Below are 6,000 nucleotides of genomic sequence, written 5' to 3' on the forward strand. Positions count from 1 at the left end.
TGACACAGATGACGTTGACTTGACGGCGCAAGGAAGAAGAAGGTTTTTTTTCTCTTTTTTTCTGTTTTCTTTTCTTTTTAATTCTCTTCGATCGCGAAACAACAGCGCGTGGAGTGGCCCCCACAGCGTTGTCGTTCAATCGTTAGGCAACATAACGCAACAATACATATATACATCGTTTCGTAATATCTACTACGCGACGAGCGGTACGTGCGTGCGTGTGTAATTACGCTTGCGCGGTAGAAAAAACTCAGATTCAATGTGCACATTCCCACCGCTAATTTTCCTTTTCGCTAATTAACCTCCTCGAGACGGTTAACCCCCTCGTCCTCCACCTCGACTCTTTTCTCCTATCTACTTTACAAAGTTTCGCTATCGTTACGATATTATAACTTTAGTTCTCGAAATGTGTCTATAAAAGCCCCCTCCCCCACACGCACACACGATGCATGAATCGGATTTCTAGGTTTCGTTACGTACGTGTTGCAATGTATGCAACTGATGCAGGTTTCGTGAAACGTAGAAGTCGATGCATGCATCGCCTGTGCAGAGGGCTAATTGGCGGCCCACGAGCCCTTGCCCCTACTTTCCTGATCCCCTCCACTAGTTGCGGAGAGATCGTTGCAGTGGAGGGGGTAGCGCTGATCAGGAAAGTGGGGGTAAAGGCTCGTTGACCGCCAGTTAGCCCACTCTGTGTCACGTTTCAACGTGCGTGGAGGCTTTAAGAAACGTGGCCCGACCATCCTCTCGTGACTCTTTTCTTGTTTATGTCGACGTCGCGAACCGGGGAACCGAGTCACGTCGAGTCGAGTCGAATCGAGCATTTGTCGCACTCTCCAATTCCTTTTTGCCCTCCTTTCCCTTCCTTTTCTTGCCTCTTTCTGTCTCGTTTCCCGCGTTTTCGCCACGAGGACGTGTCGGGCCCTGTTCTCGATAACGCGCGGCGTCCTCGAATGGTCATCGGCGACCGAGGACGATACTACGACGCGAATACCAAATGGTCCTACGTGTACCGTTTCCGCTTAATTAACAACGCAATTATCTTTATTATGTTTCTTTCGTCTCTGTACGAGTGTCGTGCAAGTGGCGAGTAAAGACGGTGATTAAAGACAAAGATAGATCGATAGATCAAAGATTAGAGATCTCGTGTGTGTGTGTGTGGGTGTGTGTAGGTATATAGATAGGAATATGTTAATATATGTATGTGTGTGTGTGTGTATTCTTTTTTTTAGTTACTTATATAGCGTGTACAATACTTTAGAGAAAGAGAGATAAAATTGTATAAGTATAGTAGGATTTCTTTTTTTTTTTTCTCTTTCGTAGGAGTAAAGTCGAATAGAAACCTCGATACGTTTAGTAGATTTAGTATAGTAGTTATTTAGTAGTTATTTATAGAAGAGACATGGCCAGCCCTCTGTGTGTACACCGATACATATGTATGTGTGTATATGTATATATAATATATCTCGTCAAAGAGAAAAAGAAAATACGAGCGATTTCGCAACGTTTCGTATCTCTCGTCACTTTCTGCCCTATGCACGAAGCGTCGAAATTTCTCAACGATTCGCGCAGGGAAGAACGCATCCGTGAATGTTCACTTCCGAGAATGATTCGTCCCCGAATTCGAATTTCTTGGTCCAGATCGATGGTGCTCTGTAGAACGTTGGTCGTTTCGCGTTTAATACTAATTAACAGACAAAACGTCGGAAACTAGCGTACAGCGAAGAAAACTATTCGTACAATGGAGACAAGACGATTAATTCTCGATTTCGCAACTACATTTTTGTTGGTCCAAGACTGTGCGTACGACCGTCATACAGGTTTTTTATCCCTTAATCGATGCGGATGCCTCTCGTTTCAGCGATCATTCGCGCAAGAACCGAATTCTAACCAGAAACGAACTGGCTACCACTGGCCCCGCGGCAAACTTTATTGGTACGTATTGAATCGAACTTAGTTTACGCGTACAAACGGCTAATTAGAAGATCGGCTAGCTAAGTTATGTTTCGTTTTCTTCGTCTCTCCTTTTGAAAATCACAACAATCGAAGATCAGACGCAAGTAAATTGTACATAATAATCAGTGGTAGCTATCGACGTCAAATCAGCCTACGAATATAATAGATTGATCCTCACTGTGATTGTCACATTAAGAAACAACGAAATTTCCCACCGGTGATATCGAACGACAGAATGGAGAATAGAGATCAATTGACGAGTAAAAACGACGAGAACGGGATCGCCGGACGCCTTTCGATATGACTGAAACTAGGCAGGTCTAGTTGTTTTTAAAAGTAATAAGAGAATTGGTCTGGTGGTACGGATCGGATTCGAGAGATCGGTCCGATTCGACGAATCAATCGGTCAAGTCTTTTCGAGTCTCGAGTTTATGCTTTCCGAGAGTCTGCGTCGTCTCAGCATTTTTTGGTTCCATTGGGTTCTTTCAACTAAATCCTATCCCGCGATCGAACAACACGCGCACGTGTAATCTACGAATGCCAATTCTAAACTAAAATATCCTATCGTTCTAAACTAAATCGCCTCGATCCTTTGATCACCGTATACGTATTATAGAAAATACAAAACGCACGAACGAAAGTACACGAGATCAAGCTACCGGGAACACCGCGTTTCCGATCGATTCGCGATCTTTCTAACGGTTCCTACGATCGAGCTGGCCGATCGTTGGCTTCGCGTTGGTTCGTGTACGTACACAGATGGACAACATAAAAAGAGGAGAGGGAATAGATCGACGTTAAGCGATTAAGGGAGAATTCGAGGTTTCCGCTCGATCGATTCCGATACTTTTCGTCCCACTGCCCACGGCGTATTTTCGATCAGCGATCGCGCCGAGCTTGCACCGTTTGCAACGAACCGAAGGAGAGTTTCGTCCGGTTACTCGGAATTTCACAGACAGGAATTTTGTTATCGATCCGCCCAACGTCGACGAGGTGGGTGGGTTAGGGGGGGCTGGCCACGTGGAACGACGTTCTTATAGATTCGAGCAAACAGAGTGTCCAGAGTGAAACAGCGAGCTGCATCATCTCTAGCTCGTTGTCGTCCGATTCTAAGTATTTTAACAGCAAACGCGCCAAGGTACGATTAAACGGAGTCCTCGAGTGGCCGCCGGCGGTTCAACGACAGTTCCGGTTAGTTACCAGTCACCGCTTGCACCGGTGAATCTGGCTCGCGTTTCGAGAGCTTGGATCTCTTCTCCCTCAGCCGGTTTCGGGGAACTCATTCATCGAGTTTCATCGAATTCGTCGGGATTTTCGAATTCGAAATGTCGAGTTCGGCCGCGAACACTCGGGAGGACTCGGTTCGACCAGCGTTGTTCTAATTCTATTGAAAGAGCGAGAAACACTTGTCCGCGAGCTGTCGTTCGACGATGAAAGTAATCGCAAATTAGACGAGAGGAGGTATAAAACTGGCGATAAAATCTAACGGGATGTCAACGCGTGAACGTTGTCAAACTCGTTTGTTCGCAAAATGCCGGATATTTCGCGAAAATATTCTATCGAACGAGCGAGAAGTACTTGCTCTTGCTCGCCGGGATCAGACGAGAAGTGGTGAAAGGCGGCTAACGAGGCGGATAAAATCAAACGATAAGAATCGGATGTTAGCAAAAAGGAAAAAAAAAAAAAGGAAAAGAAAAAGAAAGGAGAAATGTAAACGAGAATATAAGCGAGCTTCGAACGACTGTTCGTAGCGCGAACGCGCGACGATCGAGTTGGTTCTCGTCGCGAGTCCGCTGCTTGGCAGGATTGAGAGGACCTTGCCTCTCGGATAGAACAGACTGACAGAAGAGTAACTGGAGTAAATGCACGAAGAAGAGAGATCGTCCGTTTCCATAGATTCTCGTTGAGACAAACGCTGCTGGACGTGCACGATCGTCGAGGTACGCGTAGCACATTTGATTGCCGATGTCCGATCGATCGGTAATCCGCGCGTCACCGTGCGCCTCACCGTTTGTAACATTCATTCGTTAGTTCTACACCGACACACACGCGCACTCTCGCGCACAGACGAAATTCTCGTGTCTGCCTGCGATTCTCGTCGAGCGATTTCTGTCTGACGCGTTCTGAGTGACGCCGAATCGACGCCTGTAAATCGCGAGAAAAACGACGCGCGATGACGACTCGCGATGCCGTTGTTCCTCCGAAGGGGGTTTGATAAAGGGAGAAGGGGAGAAGTTGTGGAGGGAGGGTGTTTTTACGACAGAACGATTCCGTTTGTAGTTGTAGTTTGACGCGCAGAGCGAAAATGTTAGTTAAACATCGAACGTTAAACACACGTTAGCAAATGGCTATGTTACCGAGCGACACCTTGCTCGTTGAAAGCAAATTGAAAGAGGTGAATCAGGTACTCAGTAGCAGAAAACGTATTTTTTTTTTTTTTTTTTTTTTTTTTTTCGTTTCGAGTCGCGAATAAGCAACCTCGTCGCGACGAAGCACCTCGTTCGGAACAGAACATTCTTCTTCTCTTTTCTCTCTCTTCTTTTTTTTTCTTCTCTTGTTGTTGGTCGATAGCGGTCGTTTTTCTCGCGACAAAAGGAATCTTTCGGTCACGTGACATGGCTCTTTTTGCGGATCGGTGACGATCGTTCGTCCAGCGATCGAATCTCGAGAAACTTGGCAACGCTTCGGATCCCGTTTACGGTTTATCACTTCAACGCTTTGCTATCGAGTGTCGTCTATATATGTACGTTCTATGGTTTGTATATATTTATACATGTCTGTGTATATATATATATATGTATATGTATATGTATATTAAATCTCTTTGAACGGTTTCCTTATTAAAATATCTATATCGTATGTATACCATACACTATGTACTTATTTTCTCCTTTATACATATATATATATGTATGTTTGTATATATATTTGTGTTGTTTGGCTGACATCGCGACCATGTTGTCGCTAGTTTCTCCTCTCTTGCATTTCTAAAATTTTGCTTCACGCCACTTTTAACGTTTTAATCTCTCTCTCGCCCCCCCTCCCCCTTCGGGGGAGGGGGAGGCTGCTCGTAATCGAGTGAAATAAAACGCGAGGTCTCGGTTGGGGACACAAGCCCCTCGAATACAGCGTTTCGCGTAATTGGCTAATTTTTTTCTTTCTCTTCTTTTTCTTTTTTTTTCTTTTTTCTTTATCCTGGCTAGCGTCGTTTGCAGGCAGACTGACTCAGATATCGCTTATGGTCTTTCTTCGACTCGTTTCTTTTATCCCCCACTCTCCCTTTTTACCGACGCGCGAACCAAAGATCCACGAAATGAATACCGGGTGGTTAACGTCGCGATCTGTTTTATCGAAGTTCCCGATCACTTTCCTTTCCAATCGAAAAGCGTACAACTTTCCATTTTCCCCGTGCAGTCTTTCTACCGGGGAAACGCGGGGGAAGGTTTCGGATGTTTGAAAATTTGAAAACAGACAGCCCGAGTGGAAATCAAATATACACAGAGCTCGTACTCGTCCCGCGGCGATAAAAGCGATTATTCTTCGGGGGAAGGAGATGGACAAGAATTCTTCCCGTTCGAGAGGTATATATTTCTTGCTCTTCGACGCTTCGATGAGCCGGCAAGCGTAATTGGCTCGAATAACACATCCCCGGAGGTCTTATCCACGAGTTGAGACGATTCGAGATGAAACGTCGAAGAAAGATAATGGCGACTTGGATTTCCTCGTACATGTGCGTTTGGTGTTCGCTCGTCAACGCCGATCGATCAATCTGCGGAGTTTCGGATGTTTCGTTACCTAACCAATGTTTCACCAGCGGCGACAGTGTGCGTGTATTTTCCTTTTGATTGTTCGGTTGAAACCGGATATTCCCCAAAGTACACACCGGGGGCCGCGGTATTATATTTCCGGTGCGCGAACGCGGAGGAAGCACGATTTTCGACTTAACGAGCTGCAAGTCGCAGACGTTCGACTCGTTCGTGCAAATACGGATAAAAGCTTTTGCCGGTGGACGAACGAGGCTCTTTCTTCCCCCCCCCCCCCCCC

This window comes from Frieseomelitta varia, unplaced genomic scaffold (genome assembly GCF_011392965.1).
Source record: "Frieseomelitta varia isolate USP_RPSP 00005682 unplaced genomic scaffold, Fvar_1.2 scaffold_305, whole genome shotgun sequence".
Lineage (NCBI taxonomy): Eukaryota > Metazoa > Arthropoda > Insecta > Hymenoptera > Apidae > Frieseomelitta > Frieseomelitta varia.